The sequence below is a fragment of the Lissotriton vulgaris genome, chromosome 4_1 (genome assembly GCF_964263255.1).
Source record: "Lissotriton vulgaris chromosome 4_1, aLisVul1.2, whole genome shotgun sequence".
Lineage (NCBI taxonomy): Eukaryota > Metazoa > Chordata > Amphibia > Caudata > Salamandridae > Lissotriton > Lissotriton vulgaris.
This window is the reverse complement of record NC_141691.1, coordinates 1,680,579,346-1,680,599,220: the sequence shown is the minus strand read 5'-3', so window position 1 is coordinate 1,680,599,220 and position 19,875 is coordinate 1,680,579,346. Positions and strand designations below refer to the sequence as shown.

Below are 19,875 nucleotides of genomic sequence, written 5' to 3'. Positions count from 1 at the left end.
GGCACAGGGTGTATATAGGGGGTTACTCACCTGGGCAAGCACTCTTTTCTTCCGGCACAGGCAGCAGAAGGATTTTGCCACCCAGCCAGCAAGGGAGAAGAACAAAACACGCATGCAAGAAATGCCAAACGGCTTCGCAAGCGGAGTTACAGGGTGATCTTTATGCAAAAAAGGCAATCTATACCCCATCAGAGGGGCGATGGGCCTGCCAATATAAAACTAGACCCTCAGGCCATAGCGGGCAATGAGTCGAACGCAACGGTAACCCCTTCTTTCCGTAAGGGACAGTTGGTATTCTGACAGCTGGGAGTTGGTCTTATCTCGCTCCGTGGTGCTGCAAACGTTTTAAAAAGGATTGAGCTGCAGCCCCAATACCTAAGATACAGCACCGGTTAAAGAATAAGATGGCAACGCAATGCCTGGTGGCTGTAGATTGGGGCACTGATGTAGAGATGGGAGGGGCGTGGGTGGAGGCCATGGCCAGCACACAGGAAATAGATGCATATGGGCCCACTGCGACACATCACTAAATCCTGGGATGCGAACTTCCTGCAAGATAGGAATTCATATTTACGTGGTATCTCTTGGGTGGGCGGGTAGAGATGCTCATTGGAATGGTTGTCTGCTAAATCTGATTGATTACTTATTACGTTTTTTGACTGCATAGTGCAATGTCACTATAGTCATGATTGCTCCCAGTATCCTGTATGCAAACTTTAAATGTTAATGATGAAAAAAAAAACTTTAAAGCATAAATGCATGCAGTCTCTCATACAGCGCACCTTTACGAGTTGAGAACTGGCCTACTATTCAAGTGTGGGCCACTTTTTTAGCCAACTGGTTCGCTTATTGGAGGCTACATTTATTTTGATGCTAGGTAGGGTGACCAGATCTTGGGAACCAAAAAAACGGTACTTTTTTTTGAAAAAGAGAAGGACTACACATTTTCATCCACGGCATGGCGCAGAATGACAGCTCTCATCAACATAGGATCACAGAAGATGCATTAAAAAAATGTCATTTCTACAAGCAACATCATACCTATTCATTAGATTGCTTACTTGTAACAGCTGCTAACTAGCACAGCTTTAAACAACCAAAAAAGTGCCTCTCGCTGTTTTCAGTTTACCCCTCTAAAAACTAGGACATGAGCCAAAATTACCTAAATCTGCCGGGACAGCTGGTGAAAAACCGGGACGTCGGGTCACCCTATGCTAGGGCGTAGTTTTTTCCTCCCAATCCGACCATGGGGGAAGGCAGTCTTGACCCGTGTCAAAGCTTGAAATGTGGTGAAGCAGTGGGTGTCGGCAGAACGGAATGTGGTCTCTGTGCGCAGCCTGCCAAGACCCATCACGTGGTGTCAGAGGGAGAAATCCAGGAACTGTCTGGCAGGGTGGGAGAAGTGGGCGTATTCTGTTGCTTACTTGCAGTGATTTTAAAATGTTAAAAGCCGACTTGTGATGTTAGGCTCTTTGCCTTTGAAAGCAGGAAAGGAATGCATCAGGGTGAGGAAGGCAGGAAAGGAATGCGTCAGGGTGAGGAAGGCATCAGAGGTAAAACAGTGCTTACCTGACTGATACATGTACACTAACCAGGGATTTAAGTGGGCCGGGTCGCAATCCCAGTAATAATTTAAAACGGACACTATAACGTGTGCCTTTCGGTCCCTGTATTCATGCCTGTAACACTGAACTGCAAATGTACTTTTTAGCAAAAACAAACACAAATATGGAGATATTTGTCCTGCTGGCAATAAATCCAGATGCTATAAGTGAACAAATTTAAGACACTTCCATTCTAAAAACTCATCTAACTCATCCACTTAAGAGTCGGGCGCGAAAAGCTCCGAAACTCCAGATGCGAGCTCCTTGTGTAAAACTGTTGAGAGCTAATGTGGTACTTGAGGTCTTAAAGTCCTTGAAGGGTAAGAGACAGCAGAAGTATTGTGGAAGACAAACTACTCTTTTAGACGCCTACATCCTCATCAATGGCAAGACTAATTTTACTAAATAAAGTATCTGCCTAGTGATCCCTTCCTTTAGGCAGTTCTGTACAGTACACAGTCTGTCAGGCAGAACTGTTTTATCACCCCGCCAGCCTATACTTTTCTATACGCCCCCCTCCCCCCAGAGTCGTGGTGTTTGCATCTTTCCCACGTAAAACGCGCCTCTTTGCATTTTAATTGAAAAGAGGAAATTACTCTACAGTGGTGAGTGACTAATCAATGTTTGTAATACCTTTGACCTTTTTCCAACAATAAACGTTCCTAAAACAGATTTTGTAATTTGTTTTACCTGCCTAATTGAATAGGTGACCTCCCCCTGGATGTTTATAGTTCCTGCAATCACCCTTCACCCCCACCCCCTTGTGCACCTTGCTTCACAAGAGCGCAACAGTCACACAAAATCCCCTTTGATATTCTCGCCTGTGGCGGGATGGGGTGGGAAGGGAAGGGGCTTACTATATACCAGCGAAGTAAAGATATGTGCTCAGGGAAAACACGTCACCATTAAGTGATCTGTGTAATTACCCTGTTTAACATTAACGGAGAGACGGATATGGAGGCACCAGAACTACAGACAAGGTACTAGGACAATAAGTCTAGACTCGTGGGTTGTTCTAGTGTCTCCACGCCAGCAGTTCTTGATAGACCTTTCAGTGCTTAAAAAGTATGGGGACTATGTTGAAAGCAAGTACCAGTAAGCAGAAGGTAAATCATCTATACGTTTATTCCGAATCTACATCCCCACACCAGGTGACAACGTGGTTTCATTTATTTATTTTGTAGAGTTTTATATAGCGCGAACTCGACCCGAGAAATCGGGCATCAGAGCGCTTTACATGAGCACCAGTTTCAATACAGATGGACACATTAATTTCTGTTAGGCACGGGGAGATTAAGTGATTTGCCCAGAATCACAGGATGTTGAGCGTCGTTGCCGAGACTCAAACCCGGTTCCCCTGTTTCCCAGACTGCTCTAGCCATAAGGCTACAAAGTCTCCTCTTATACAATGTATAATGTAATATTTGTTACATACATACAAGACAGTCAAGCGGGTTCTCCATTATTAAATACTTGTACTTTTGTATATGATATGGGGCACTTGATATGTCATATTGAAAATATAACTCAGTGAAAATTAAGCATATGATGCGTGTAGTGGGAGTGAGGTCGGTGAATATGGGGGGAGGCAACAAGAAGTATGGGAACTGGTGGTGTAAAATTTTTAAAAAGACTGGGAACGACGTTCCCAACAGATCCCACCCACTCTAACCACTGCTTTTTGGAGCGTTTTTGTAACCCTTTTACCTTTCTACACACAATATAACTGATCCCATTATCCTGTGCTCTACACTCTGAGTACTCACTGACTTGAGGGCATCGCCTCTTCACTCCTCAGTCCCCCATGTTCTAGCCTCATTCTTCCAATCTTTTATTCAACCTTTACCATGAAGCACACACTCATTAGAAATACATATTCTCCTCCATAGTGCTCAATGGCAATCCATAGCGTTTTTTAGGTCTCGCCTGTCGATGCGCATGCGCATCGAGCAAGCGAGACTATGGGGGCTCATCTACTCTTTATCCAACTTGCAAGGAATCGTGGCGATTCCTTGCAGTGCACGAGAAATTTAAGCTCAATGCGCATGCGCATTGAGCTTAAATGCGCGTGCACATGCCCCCAGCCGCCTGCCTTGCCTACTCTCTCTCACAGCCTCCCCCAGCTCCGCCCCCTCACTACTTGATTGCACGGCCGCTAGGCCGTGCCTCCCCTACTCTCCTCCCCCCTCCTCCTCTCCTCCCCTGCCTGCCTGCCGCTAGGCCGTGCCTCCCCTACTCTCCTCCCCCCTCCTCCTCCTACTCTCCTCCCCTGCCTGCCTGCCGTGTCGCACCTCTCCCCTCTCCGCCCCCTCCCCTGCCCGCCGTGTTACGGTGAAAGGCTTGTTTGTTTATTTTACCCGCCGTGTCTCTGCTGCTTGCCCCTGTCCTGTCTCTCCTCCTCTCCCTCTCTATACCCTCCCCCTCCCCCCCACCACTCCCATCAAGTCCCTCTGGCCCTTCCCTCCTCCCCGGACCCCTCCTCCCCTGCCCCCTCCACCCTTTCTTGTTACCACTTGTAAAGAGAAAGCGGACTGAGCTCCCCTATTTAGTCCTGTGGGCCCATTCACAGTATGGCGTGCAGGCACAGGCTGCACTTTGGGGTCGACCAGATCCACCCAATCTGTTTAATCCTGGCGGCAAGCGGTTAGTGTGTCGCAGGGGTCTCCACAGGTCTCACCAGGTAGGGTTTACCACTGACCGCAGTTCCAGGACGCGTTCAACTTGCAATTGCATCATAGCACGAGCACCGCAGTGTGCTGTTTTCCCTGCATCCCATACTTTGGCCTCAGTGATGACAGTGTATCCCCGTACGCGACTGTTGTGCACGACAGGCCCAGTGCCATAGCCCTACGTGGGCTGGATCCAGCAGCAGCCTCCGTCACAGCTGGTTGGCGGACTCGAGCCGACACGTGTCTCTGCTGCTTGCCCCTGTCCTGTCTCTCCTCCTCTCCCTCTCTATACCCTCCCCCTCCCCCCCACCACTCCCATCAAGTCCCTCTGGCCCTTCCCTCCTCCTCGGACCCCTCCTCCCCTGCCCCCTCCACCCTTTCTTGTTACCACTTGTAAAGAGAAAGCGGACTGAGCCAATATCTCAGACCAGACGGGGCAGGCCAGTTCCGGGTCTGAAGCTGCATGAACAGCATTCGAGGTGATGCGCAAACTGCACTGGGACGGCCCTGGGGTTCAGGGCCAGACCCCCCGCCCACGCCTTGGTTAATAAATAGCTCCCCTCTACCCTCCCCGGATCGTCTAAAGGACAAACAGTAGAATAACCTTTTTTTTACTGAAAGTAGTCACACAAGCACAGTACACAAAGCTCCCCGGCCTGTAGTTCAAGCCCCACCACACGCAGCACCTGCAGGGGGCTGCCTGATAGAATCAGACTGCCCACACCCCTCCATAGGCGGTATTCCGGTGCTATTGTGCCCACTCTGGTAATCATGACGCCCCCTGCTGCGTGCATTTACAATGTGATGCGTTCCTTCCGCTGGAGGGCAGATTCGACCACACACTGTTCACAATCACAAGCAGGCTCTGTTCTGCAAGGTGCCGGGGGACCTTCCTGCAGCCCACGCGTTTCTAAAATGTCAGTTCCGTAGGTGTTTCCGACAGCCCTCCCCGCGGCTCACAGCACGTAACTTTCCTTAAGGGATGTTGTTTATCTCGTGTTTTGTTTTCTTTTTATAGGGATATGTTTTTATGCATTTATGACAAGGTCTTGTGGCGGTGTCACCTCGCATCCCAAAATACCTACCCCCTCACCCTCAACCCCTCACCCTCACTCACCCTCACTCACCCTCAACCCCTCACCTACCCTCAACCCCTCACCCACCCTCAACCCCTCACCCACCCTCAACCCCTCACCCTCACTCACCCTCACTCACCCTCAACCCCTCACCCTCACTCACCCTCACCCACACTCACCCTCACCCACACCCACCCTCACCCACACCCACCCTCACCCACACTCACCCTCACCCACACTCACCCTCACCCACACTCACCCTCACCCACACTCACCCTCACCCACACCCACCCTCACCCACACCCACCCTCACCCACACCCACCCTCACCCACACTCACCCTCACTCACCCTCACCCACACTCACCCTCACCCTCACTCACCCTCACTCACCCTCAACCCCTCACTCACCCTCACTCACCCTCAACCCCTCACCTACCCTCACCCTCACTCACCCTCAACCCCTCATCCTCACCCTCACTCACCCTCACCCTCACTCACCCTCAACACCTCACCCTCACTCACCCTCAACACCTCACCCTCACTCACCCTCAACACCTCACCCTCACTCACCCTCAACCCCTCACCCTCAACCCCTCACCCTCAACCCCTCACCCTCAACCCCTCACTCACCCTCAACCCCTCACCCTCACTCATCCTCACTCGCCCTCAACCCCTCACCCTCACTCACCCTCACTCACCCTCAACCCCTCACCCTCACTCACCCTCACCCTCACCTTCACTCACCTTCAACCCCTCACCCTCACTCACCCTCAACCCCTCACCCTCACTCACCCTCACCCTCACCTTCACTCACCCTCAACCCCTCACTCACCCTCAACCCCTCACCCTCACTCACCCTCACCCTCACCTTCACTCACCCTCAACCCCTCACTCACCCTCAACGCCTCACCCTCAATCACCCTCAACCCCTCACCCTCACCCACCCTCACTCACCCTCACCCTCACTCACCCTCACCCACCCTCAACCCCTCATCCTCACAACCCCTCATCCTCACCCACCCTCAACCCCTCACCCTCACCCACCCTCAACCCCTCATCCTCACTCACCCTCAACCCCTCACCCTCACCCACCCTCAACCCCTCACCCTCACCCACCCTCAACCCCTCATCCTCACTCACCTTCAACCCCTCACCCTCACTCACCCTCAACCCCTCACCCTCACTCACCCCCACTCACCCTCACCCCCACTCACCCTCAACCCCTCACCCTCAACCCCTCACCGTCACTCACCCTCAACCCCTCACCCACCCTCAACCCCTCCTCACCCACACTCACCCACACTCACCCACACTCACCCACCCCCACTCACACTCACCCCCACTCACACTCACCCCCACTCACACTCACCCCCACTCACCCCCACTCACCCCCACTCACCCTCACTCACCCTCACTCACACACCCTCACTCACCCTCACCCTCACTCACCCTCACTCACCCTCACTCACCCTCACTCACCCTCACTCACCCTCACCCTCAACCTCATGCTAAAGATTTACAAAAAAACCATTAACAATTCTAAAAGCACTAACTCTAATGCTGCGAGACCTATTGCATTTCTAATGCTGGTCTATCCTGCTCTACCTTGCCAGTCACCCCACCTTACTGACTAGAACGGCCGCTACTCTTCCTCAGGCACAGAGTACAGTCAACATCACATCCTACAAAGCTGTAAAACTTCATGCCCCCTACTCACTTTCACTGAGTCTAGATAGCCACCATGCTATTACCTCACATGCAAACTGTGTGCATCCTCTCCCTACAGGATGACACTCCAATTCACCTCTTCTACCCCAAAATGCATTAATGCTGGCTGCGCCTACTCTCACCTCAATCAATTTCACAATGAAACTACAGCACTGGCAAGTGACTCCGACTCCGAGCATACTGTAATAATGGGACTGCCGACATCTAACCAACCCACCACCAAACCATCCCATGTTTGGAACAGAATAATATAAAAATGTGAAAATACAAAAAAAGCAATATCTGCCTTTTAATGTCCTGTGCCTTTAGTGCCAACTCTACCCTTCCGTACACATCCCTTTGTCTTTAACCACCCAGACTGCTACTGTCCAGTGTAACACAATATGCTTCTTTTTAAAGTTCAAGTTTATTGAAACCAAAAACATAGCATAAAATACAGAACGTAATACAGTCAATCAATGAAAGGTATAGGAGATACAAAAATACAATTTGCAATATGCTTCTATGTATGGAGTTTTAACTCTAATTGATTCCGCCTTTTTATGTTATGTTATGAATATTTATAACGCGCACAGCTGCTCCAGCAAAGGAGCGTCCTGGCGCATGACAAGGTAACAACATAACACAGCTAAAAGAGGCAACAGACTAAGAAGTGCGACAATTTAAGAAAATAAAAAGGTCTTAATGGCCCTACGAAATGAGAAGAGATCATCAAGGGCACGGATCTTTAAAGGAAGGGAGTTCCACAAGGCCGCAGCGCGTACTCGAAATGAGCGGCCACCAGCCCGACTACGCTTGAACCGGGGGACTACTGCAAGTTCATGGCCCAACGAACGTAAAGAGCGGGCAGGAACATAAGGAGACAAGAGATTCAAGAGAATTTGGGCAGGGGAGCCCTTAAGGATCTTATGAGAAAGACAGCACTTTTAATTGGATTCTCTGCTTAACCGGCAGCCAATGAAGGGAGCGCAGAGTATTGGCAGCGGAACAGAACCTGGGCAAACCCACCACTGCTCTAGCTGCCGCGTTTTGCACACGTTGTAGACAAGTGATTTCAGCCTGGTTTATCCCTACCAAGAGGGAGCTGGCATAATCAAGCCGAGAAATCATGTCACCTGCACCACAAGCTGCCTGGTCGGAGCATCAAAATTTTTTAACACTGGTCTTAAACCACGCAGGATGCCGAAACAGCATGCGGCAGACAAAGCTAAGGGCGGATCTAACCACACCCGAGGTTTTTTTATCTCCGAAACCGGAGTCGGAGTGGGCCCAAGCTCTGAAGGCCACCACTTATCGCCCCAGAGTTCCGCCTGCTTGCCGATGATCATGATCTCTGTTTTTTTTGCTTTCAACTGGAGACAGTTGGAATTCATCCAGCTGGCAACCGCCCGAAGTCCATTCTGGAATCTTGCGGCATCCAAACGAGAGTCCCCGCTGAGCGTGACCGCCAGCTGAGTGTCGTCAGCGTATGACACCATAGTCATAACCCACTGCTTGACGACCTCAGCCAGCGGCCTCACGTATAGATTGAACAACGTGGGCTCAGCGAGGATCCCCTGAGGGAGCCCAAGGTCCAGAGGATGAGATTTTGACTGGTGGGGCGGAATGGCAGCGCAAAAGGATCAATCGGCAAGAAAAGAGCGGAACCACTGAAGAGCAGGACCAACGACACCAGCTTCCTCCAAGCGCTGAAGAAGAATCCTGTGCGAGACGGCGTCAAAGGCAGCGCTAAGATCTAATAAAACAAGCGCCGCCGTTTGACCCAACTCTAGCACAGTGCGCAGGTGTTCCACCATGAAGAGGAGGGCTGTCTCCGTGCTGTGACCAGCTCGGAAACCGTTCTGCGTGGTGTCCAGAATGTTGGCCCGCGAGAGATGGTCTGAGAGAGCCATATTCACATGTGCCTCCGCTACTTTTGCAGGCCACGGAAGAAGCGATATCGGACGGTAGTTCTCAGGCTTACGAGAGTCCAGAGAAGGCTTCCTCAGGATGGGCATAACCACCGCCTGCTTCCACTTGGCGGGAACCACACCTGATGCAAGCGAGAGATTAATCAGAGAGCAGACCGGTAAAAGACCAAAAGATGACGGGTCTCTAAACAAAGCCAGTCTTAAAAGGTCTGCCGGTGAACCAGACTTAATTTGCTGAGGCAATTTCTTGAAGCTTTCAGGTAATAAGCAGGGAAGAGTATGCAAGACATAATGCACTTGAGGACTAAAAGAACCTCCACCCTGCGACACAGCACTAGGAAAGGCTTGATAGATGGCTTGGACTTTAAGAAAAAAGGCCGCCAAGGTCTCACAATGTGAAATGGAACAAGTTTCATTCACAGATGCCTTTTTTGCTACCAGATCTTTAAGAGCCTTGAAGATGGTTTTAGATGGATTTGAGCTGTTGCGGAATTCAAGAGCATAGAACGCCGCACAAGCTCTGCAAATAGAGCGATGGTAGGATTTGATGGTGGCCAGATACAGAGCTTTTTTACTAGTATCGTATGTTTTCCGCCATTCTCTTTCAGCACGTCTACACGTACTTTTTAGTGCACGCAAGGATCCATCATACCAATGACTGGGGTCCCTTGATCCGCATTTGCTCAGAGTCACCGGAATGAGGGAATCAAGGGCCCGAGTGACCCATTCACAGAAGAGGTCATAGCCCATTTCCACAGTATCTGACGGGCCCAACAGGTCCTCAGACAAAAGGCGATAAAAGTCCTCTAGCTTTAGTTTATTCCAGAGTCGTCTAGGGACAACTCGGACCGTAGGTTGAAGAGGGAGCTCATGCAATGGGCACTGGATCGTCACCAAGGAATGATCAGTCCAGGCCAGGGGGGTAGGCGTTGCAACCCTGGCCTCTGCAAGCTTCGTAAAGAAAGGGTCCAGAGTATGTAACCTCTTCTCTGTTGTACGAGCGGTTTCCTTAAACAGATTCCGCCCGGACTAGAGAGGAAGGACGCACTCCCGTGTTGTCTTGATTTATATACGAATAAACTACAAGGAACTTACCAGATTGATCTCTTAGAATTATTTATTTAAAGAAAACTCCTACTTTACACTTATCAGTCATCTTTTTTTCTTTTTATTTTGAGTAGTAGGCCAAGTCCAATAACGTAAATAAAATGCGCTGTAGAACGAAGGTGCAGTTATGGCGCATCGAATGAGAATGGTCAAACATTTACCCTTAACTGGAACAATGTCGCTTGCTAACTGGCTCTGTTGCACGGCACCATGAAAGCCCCCGGGGGGCCTGTGCAGGCCCACGCTTTCCGTGACTACGTCAGCAGCGGAAGTGGCGTGTTTCTGAAGCAGCACGCACCTTTGTGCTGGGACGCTGTCGCTGGGCACAGTTTTCAAAGCATGTAGCTGCCGGTCTGCGGCCGCTCTACAACGCCTGTTCTTTTTCACAAAGAAGAGTATTGTATTGTCGTAATTTTACACAAGGGGAAACAGGACTACAACTGCAAGGAGAAACAGGACCCCAAACCTCACAAAGCAAATCTGATGAGCTACTGGAATTGAGAAACTTCACAGTTCTAGGGCTGCGTGACTTACGGACGGAGAGGCTAATTAAAACTGAAACTAATCATGGCTACAGGGGTTGCAGTGAGCACCTTCCCTACCGCCTCCTTCCTTCTGGTGCTAAGAATGCAGGAGGTTTGGCAACCCTTTCATTTCATGCCCCGAGGCAAGTGATCGGAACGCAGACAGCGAAATTATGCCATTCTACTTTAAAAGTAGACAAGTGGGTCTTTAAAATAGAGTGAGCTTGACGAATAACTAGAGTAACCAAAGATGTGTGTGTAAAACAAGTGCCTGCTACAGGAGTGGCACACGAGGTTAAACTTGCCCAAGGGCATTGCTTCATTTCGAAGGCGGTTTTCTCGTGTCAAGTAGGAGTAGTAACTCGTGCAATCATGATGTATCCAACTGAATTGCACTCTTGGTGCTTTAGTGGTGGACTGATAATGGGATAAGCAAAACTTCAAGTACTGCAATGCAAAACATTATAGACGACATGAGGTCATTGGTGTTTAGTGTTTACAATTGCCAAGAGTCCTAAGTTATATGCAGGGCCACTGGAATTATGCGATTGTGTGGCCGCTGCGCTTTAGCATAATTCGCAACATGATCCATTATCTGCTGCAAAATATGCTGATTATAACAAAAATATTGTTCCTAGCTCAAACGGTTCAAAAGTTACTACAAACGCAGAAGACGTGATGCAGCACAGTGGAAGAAGGCCCTTTGTAAAGGTTGACTCGTCAAATGTGTTGCTTATTGGTATATTTGGGTGTTAAGTTGGTACTAATGAGGTACAACCAATGCCCAGACAGTGTCAACAAGTTTAAAAATTAAGTAATACTATTAGAAAATGTGAAGCACTGTGTCACATATTTTGTTTTTTCCTTGCCTCATAATGTACTCAACCCTGCCAGATAATTTGACCCTGTCCTGTAGCCCTGGTTATATGTCCTCTTCAAGCAGTGGTGGATTTTTAGCATGCAGCACGTTGCAATCTGTGATTTCTAATTAACTCCTACCAATATAAATATTACGGTACAAGTTTGCTTCAGATTGTACATTTTTCGTACAAAAAAGTACACTTTTTTGTGTGAAACCAGTAGTAAGGAGATAAAACCAATGCCCAGAGAGTGTTAAGTGTAAAAATGAAAAAAAATATGTTAAAAAATGTGCCGCATTATGTCGTAGAATTAGTTTTTTTTTTGCTGCCTAATTTACTCAACCCACATAATTTAGCCCTGTCCAGCGCGCGGCGGGATCCCTGGCTTTCACCCTGGGGATGCCCAGTACGGGGTATTTCACAAGGAAAAGCCAGGACGGGTCCCCAATGCAAGCGCCGCGATGCCCAAGGGTAAGTCGAGGGCTATATAAGAACACACATACATACATACATACATACATACATACATAATTCCAGTGGCCCTGGTTATATGCCCTATTCAAGCAGTCTGGTCTTGTTACCATGCAGGACTTTGGAAGCTGGGATTTGTAATTCGCTTCCACCATTATTGTACAAGATGGTCTCCGACTGTACTTTTTTTCCAGACAAAAAAAAGCCAGGAATGGGTGCCATTAAAATGGCATTCATGTATTTAAAACATTTGTAAAGCTGCATGTAAAGGAAGTGGTGCAGCTATTTTTGAAGCCTCTGGCCTACCTTCATTATTAAGACTCAGGCATGAGGTGTGCGTTTAAAGCAGGACCCAGTTCCCTTCTCCGCCAGTTCTCTGTAAACCAGAGGCCTTCATGTTAAACCAGCGTCCTTCCATAATTTTACGGTAAATGTGCCTCCATTTGTACCCAACAAAAAATCACAACAGGATTTTGAGCAAGGCATAAAGAAATTTAATGCTATGGATTGTTCAGCCGCAAATATGGACAAATATACATTCGTAAATCCTGCTCAATGAATGGGCAGTGGATGTTCTCAGGTGTGACTTTTCCTCTCAGTTTGGAAACGCCCACAACCGTACATGCATGACATTCCCAAACTCCAATACCTCTTCCCACCATGGAAATGGTCATAAAGATCCTCAAGCCAAGGGTTGCAGTAACTCCCCTTTCTCGGATCACCCCCAGGTTTGCCATGAGTGTAAGGCATTAGCACAGGAGGCTCCATTTCCACTGTGCCTTCTTCTATGCTGTGTAGAATTCATCACAAAGGGAATAGAAACGTGAGTAAGAGATTACATACATCACTGCCAAGTCTGTTGCTCATGTGTGATCTTTTCAGTGTGCTGTTGTGAAAAAAAACCTTGAGTGAAACTCATGGGGACAATTCAAGAAGCAGGAATTAGGACAGCATATTAGCCAGTTTTTAGGTTTTGCCTGAACATTGCATACAGCGCATGCGCGGTCCCAGTGGTCTAAGTGGACTGGGTAATGGCGTTCCAAAGCTTTATTAACTCGATTAAAAGAGTTCCAGTTCCTGAACAGTTGAGTTACTGCAGATTGAAAGGGAATACGTGAGAGAATGGAGAGGCAGCAAAGGAATAAACAGGCCTTCTCTCTAGGGTTCCAACTACTTGAGAGACATGTAAATCTGTGCATTTGGTTAACTGGAATATCTAAAGGCTGCTTCACTATAGGCATTAGCTGATAGTATTTGGAATGTTACTGGAAACCTATAAAAAAGGATTTCACAAGATAACAGAAACCGTGTTACTAAAAGCATAACTTCTTGCAACAACCTCTTTAGAATGTGTGCAAAGTATCTTATACTATGTGTAATACATTTTTAGGTCGAGCCTGGGCAGCGCATGCACTGCTCTGCAAACCATGCTGTATTGGAGTATGGACTTTAAGCCCAGACCACTCTCCGCCTATATTTTTCATTGGCTTTTGTCCTTGTCCACTGTCAACTGTGGCTGTTCATTGGAGAAAACGATACAAAAGGGGAGTGTTTGATTTTCTCAAACGCTCCGTCCATCATCCCCTTTTGTATCTCTTTGTTCATTGGTGAAAAGGCTTAATAGTCCCTCCTTAGTACCACTTTGTCTCATTTTGTAACATCCCATAGCGACATCCCCTGTTACATGTGTTATTGCTTGGGAGGCTTTAACCCCTTCCCTGCTCTGTCGGCCAATGGCCGTCGCGAGCACTACCTCCGTAGATCCGCGCACGTCCGTTGGCCGACGCGGCCCGCCCACTGAATTAAACAGCCGCACTGCGGCGGAATTTGCGCTGCGGTTAAACGGTTAATTACAGCCTCCAAGCACTACTTTGTTTAATTGCTTTAACATGCCTGCTGTAGGCAGGTCTTTTCAGTTTATCTGGCACCAGCAGCAATGATGTTCCAAAAAGTGCCCCGAAGCTGCACCAAAAAGCCCTATTACAAAAGAGCCACGGCGATAAATTAACGTGCAGAAGCCTCGTGCAACTTAAACAGCCCCGTCAGAGCAACGCAGGCATGTGAGTGTTTAAGGACACTTGTACTTTAAATGTGGCCGTGCTCCTTACCTTGAATGAGCAGAGTCTAAGGAAAAGGGCACGGCCGCAAATAAAGTGAAAGCATGTTACTAGGCACTTAAGAAAAAAGCAATACAATACAATAGGTGTCGCATTTACGTAACTTGTAAATGCAAGACCTATTGCATTGCAAATGCTTGTTTAAACAAGTGACATACATATTCACAGTTCTTTCTGTCACAGGTTTGGATCTTTAAGCACTGTAAATACACTTTACTATATCCTCAGTACACCGACCGGAATTCAAATCAGTGACTGTCAGTTTACATCCACAGACATCTGAGGTGTTCACATTAACCAACCCAGCTTTCTGTTATGATGCAAGTTGAATTTACATGTATTCTATTCTAGAGTGTAAGCCAGTCGGTGTTCCAAGATTGTCAGTTGCACCAGGCGCCTTGGATTAGTGGTGTCTTCTCTCTCACCACAACATTTTGGCGCTGTTCTTTAGAAAACCTTGGTGAAGGGAGAGGCCACAAAACCTGGGTGATCTAGCTGTGTGGTTATTAAGGAGAGAGTGGAAAGCAAGGAGACTGATGAGCATGAAGTCAAGGGTGGTGCTACAGCGACATTTGGTGTGTCTGGCTGTGGTGTGAGCATAACGTAACCCTGGCGGCATAGCAAAGAATCTGCTTTTGAAGGCACGGTCTCAGTGTGGTGTAGTTGTGTGGGGCACTCACCGTTGGCCCATAACATGCGCTCGAGCTCAGAAGCGCGCTACCGGAGAACCCAATACTGTGCACACAAAGGTACTGTTGCCGTTGGCTGTGCAGCGAGGCATTAGGTGTACTTTAGAGTAGACGGTATGAGTGTCAGTGGAATGTGACGCACTGCGCACATACGTGCCATCTTGGGGGAATCGTTTTTACGGCCACAGGAATTCAGTGCAAGTTACCTCTTCGGTAATTGGCACACCCATCGCTCCAAACATGCACCACACACTTCGGAGCATTATTTCTGAAGGGGCACTGAAGAGGGAATTACTTTGTGCAAGTACCTCCAATGAGAATTTGCACACTCACTGGTCGAGCATTGACATGCTGTGAACAATTTGTGCAGGCAATGTAACCGGTGACATGCACCAGCTTCAGACAAGCAATCCTGCACCCTGAGGTACAGTGTTGTATGCAGCTTTGGGTGTGTGATTCAAGTGAGCGGTGATCTACACACCGGCTGTTAAAGAGCGTCCTCATCGCAATGTTGTGCAGTACTTTAAAGCTGCTTCTGTGAGGATCACTACAGTGGGTTTAGCCTTTGTTTAGTGCTGTAGTAGGACTGGACCTTGTGCAGCTTTTTGGGCATTTGGTCCAAACGGTCAGCCCATGGATGATGTGTATAAAGAGGCGCTTAAACGTTTGGAGACAAGATCTGCAAAAGAAGTGAAAAGTTATGGCGAGGTACAAATGAGGCTCAACATGAATCAATTGATACATTTGTAGTGAGGCTCAGGGAGCTTTCTGTCAAGTGCCGTTTTGGTATCATGAATAAATAATTTGCGATCAACTCAGTGTTCAGTGTGGAGAGAAGAGGATTCAGGAGAGGTTTTGGTGAAGGATCCATCCCTTGAGGAGGCTGTAGAAATGGCAAAAGTAATTGAGAAGTCTCAACGATGTATGAGAAAGTTAAGCAGAAGAGCGAAAAGTAGTGCTGTATCCATAGTAAATATTGATACTCAGAGTTTAGAGTGGGACGTAAGCATATTGAAAAAAGATGAAAAGGGGGGTGCAGTGACTATGTTCAGAGGTAAAGTGAAGGAATGTACCCGTTGTGGGAGACCACATATCAAACGTCAGACTCCAAGCAGTGTTTTGCAAGTAACAAAGGTCATTATGCACGCATGTGTATGGAGAACAACAAATTGGGCAAAGATAGCAAGTCTAGAGTGAGAGTAGCGCAGAGGATATGAAATAATGGTGACTTGGTGTTTGTGATAGATAAGCGTACAGAAGACAAGGGTAACAAATGTAAGTTGACAGGTGACTAGAAAAGTATGTCAAGACCTACAGCTATGTTTAGTGTCAGTGGGTATTAAGTAGAACTCATGGTAGATTCTGCATCAATGTATGCCATCATCCCAGAAATGTGATGTAAGTATTACAGTATCCTTCGAAGTGGGTAATGAAGTAAGTTTATTTAAAGATACAGGAAGACAGCTTAACAACAACTCGTCCGACTCCTCAGTTTCATCTCCCCCCACCCGCCTTTTCATCGAACGTCATTTACAGAATGCAGCATAGGAAGGAATGCAAGGAACAGGATAAGGAATGCAAGAAACAGGATAAAGAATGCAAGGAACATTCCTATAGCATTCCAATATCACCTAATACAGGATATTATTAAAAAATTTTATAGAGCGCGTAGTCACCCGGAGGTATCCCAGCGCTAAGAACCCTACCTCTACAGGTCAGTGAGCCGGGAAAGGAGGGGGGTAAGGGAGGGGAGGGTAGGAGATCGGGGTTCCGGAAGAGCAAGTTGCTTTAGGGAAAAAGGTGGGTTTTCAACCGCTTCCTGAAGCGTTCGGTAATGTGGTTCAATTCTCAGGTCGCGGGGGAGTGCATACCACAAAATAGTGTTCAGGGCGCACTGGAATGATGCTATACAAATACCTAAAGATATTAATTCAAGGGGATATAAGGGTTAATCCATAGTTATGTTATGTTATTAAAATATTTCTTAAGCACGCTATCACCGATTGGTTTCTTGGCGCTGTGATCAGCAGTAACATGAACATAGAAGAGGAGGGTTGAGTTATTGAAATGCTTGTCTAAAGAGCCAGGTCTTCAAGGCTTTCCGGAAAGAGAGAAGGTCTTCACAGTTCCGGATCTCCAGGGGGAGGGAGTTCCACAAACAGGAGGCAAGGGTAGCGAACCTAAGGCCTCCTGCGCGCTTGAGTTTGAAAGAAGGCGTCTGCAGGAGGCTCAGGTGGAGTGAGCGTAGGTTGCGAGGTGGAGTATATCTGGAGATCAGTTGGTTAATGAATGTGGGGCTTTTACAGTAAAGGGACTTGAAAATTATGCAACCAGTTTCAAAGGCACAGAGCTGGGTAACTGGGAGCCAGTGCAGTTTCCTTAGTAGGGGGGTAGCTGCATGTCGCCTTGGTTGGTTCAGGATTAGCCTTGAGGCATGGTTCTGTACCATCTGGAGTCGCTTGACTAGGTAGTTGGGAAGACCTAGATAGATAGCATTCGCGTAGTCCAGATGGGACAGTACAGTCGAGATCACAACCTGGGTGATTGCCTCGGGCGTAAGCAGACGGCGTACCTTCCGGATTTTTTTTAGTTGGAAGAAGCACTTGGAGACCACCTGACCTACCTGCGCTTTCAGTGATAGGTCGCAGTCCACGGTGACTCCAAGTGTTTTGGCTGACAAGGAGGGTGTTGGAGCTTGGCCCAATTCAGAAGGCCAGTAGTGTGGGCCCCAATACTTGGCGCTGTCGCCGGTCAGGACTAACTCGGTTTTCCCCGGGTTCAGTTTGAGCTGGTTCTGGTCCATCCATATTTTAATAAAGCTCATGGTCGACTGAAAATGCAGTATGGAGTCTTCAGTGTTGTCGATGGTAAAAAGCAGTTGTAAGTCATCTGCGTAATTGAAGACTCTCACCTGCTTGTCTCGTAAGGTCTGAATCAGGGGAAGTATGTAAAGATTAAATAGGTGGGGTGACAGGGAGGAGCCTTGTGGCACTCCGCAGGTGATGGCCTGTTTAGCACCCATTAGGTCTCCAAGGCGTAGTGTTTGATTACGGTTTGTCAGAAAGGATCTCAGCCAGCAGGCTGCTAGGTCCCGGACGTCGGCCTGTTCGACACGGTCGACCAAGATATTGTGGTCGACCGTGTCAAAAGCGGCAGATAGATCCAGGAGCACCAGGGCCTGTGGGGAGCGTCTGTCGGCGCAGTCACGCAAGGTGTCCAGAACTGTGGTGACTACTGCTTCTGTGGAGTGTGCAGGCCGAAAGCCTGCCTGGTGGGGGTCAAAGCAGGAGGATTCCTCAAGAAAGTTAGAGAGGCATTTAGCCACGTGAGCTTCCAGAACTTTTGCCAGATAGGGCAGTAGCGAGATGGGCCGGAAATTGGCTTTACAAGCTGGGTCTGCCCCAGGTTTTTTTAGCAGCGGGATGACTATGGCCTCTTTAAACGCTGAGGGGATTATGCCGAGAGTCAGGGAATTGTTCAGGAGTGTAAGGGCAGGGGCTGGGTATGTCAAGAAGCACTCTTTTAAGATGTGGGGCGGGCAACTGTCCGAGGGGGCACCGGATTTTACTCTTGACAGTAGTTCCCGAAATTGGTCCTGGGTGATAGGTGGGAAGCTACTAAGGGTATTGTGGTTAGGCTTGATTGTCATACCAGACGTGAGGGGGGACACCGGTTGAGGAATACTGGCTTTGATGTCCAGTATTTTGTCAATAAAGTAAACATTGAGTGAATCACAAAGAGGCTGGGTGGGAATGATCTTTGGGCGAACAGTGTCTAAATTTGTTAGTTCGTTAAGAATGGAAAAGATGTCCTTAGATTTGTTTGTGGATTCCAGGATTTTGGAAGAAAAGTAGGCCGCCTTTGCAGCAGAGATGGCGGTCATATACTCCTTCCTCGCCTTTATGAAGATCCTTTTTAAATCAGGGTTGTAGTTGCGGCGCCAGTGACGTTCTGATTGCCGTAGGGCCAGTTTCCTCGCTTTTAGATCAGGGGAAAACCACTGATTGGCGTCGGCACGTCGTGCTAATCTAATTTCTTTAAAAGGGGCATGAAGATCACTGGCCGATTTTAGCCAATGGGTGAGCGTGGATACAGAGGAATTAATCTCATGCTGAGGGGGGGGGGGGGGGGGGGGTGGTGTTGGCTAATGACTCTAGGAAGGCTGTTTTGTTCATTGTATTCCAGTTCCTGACTAACCCGCCTCCGCCTATTGCGGTCGTGATAGCAGGGGTGATACATAATTTAAATTGAAGAAGTGCGTGGTCTGACCAGAGGCATGGTAGAGTGGTCGGGGCAGTTATACAGGTGGTATTGGACCACACCTGGTCTAGGATGTGGCCCTTGCAGTGGGTGGCGGAGGAAACTAATTGAGTGAAATTTAGGTTGGACAGAAGGTCAGTCGATTCAGCCGATTGTGGGCCTTCCAAGGGGTCTTTGTACCAGTAGTTTAAATCTCCTATTAGAAAAATCCTAGGATGTTCAAGTGCTAGGTTAGCAAGTTGGTCACTCAGAGTCATAGGAAATGATGGCATCAGGATAGGGGGTCTATACAGTAATACACACGCAATTGTCGAGTGGGAGGTATTAATTTTCAGCACATGATTGTCTGTGTTTTCCAGAGAGAGGCCAGTGAGGGATGTGACAATCAAGTTGGAACGGATGATAGCTGCAACTCCCCCCCCTTTCCCGCTGATACGGTCTGCGTGGATGATATAATAGTTGGGTGGGAGCGCCGCTATTATATCAGGGGCGGAGTTGGGAGTTAACCATGTCTCCGTGAGTAGGAGAATGTCTGGTTTCTCCGTGTCCAACAGGAGGAAGATATCCAACTGATGTTTTACCAGGGAGCGTGTGTTTAAGTAGAAAATGGTGAACGATAGAATTTGTGGATCTCTTTGAGTGTGTTCTATGGCAGGAGTAGTCAGATGGCAGCCCTGGGTCAGAATACCAGATGCGCAGAGTCGATTAAGAGTGTCCCTTGATAACAAGCCCTGTACCTTGTTTCTGTAGCCCAAGAGGACGGACCTGGAGTAGACAAACGAACGGGCAGCATGGTCTGCCCCTGGTCCCGGCAGGTCGCGGACGGGCGCAGACGGGCTTGTCTTAGGCGCGTCTTCGG

General features: G+C 48.3%; 1 protein-coding gene across 2 annotated transcripts in view; it reads right to left on the bottom strand.

Moving 5' to 3' along the window:
• The window catches only part of CPNE3 (copine 3), a 460,542-nt gene that overhangs the window by 315,280 nt on the left and 125,387 nt on the right, over positions 1 to 19,875 (bottom strand). The window contains exon 1 of one of the 2 annotated variants that reach the window (XM_086965965.1): positions 1,163 to 1,289. The exons of the other annotated variant lie outside the window; for it this stretch is intronic. The gene's annotated coding sequence lies outside the window, so the exon portion shown is untranslated. Of the gene's footprint in view, positions 1 to 1,162; positions 1,290 to 19,875 lie in introns of those variants that run through there. 2 annotated transcript variants of the gene reach the window in all.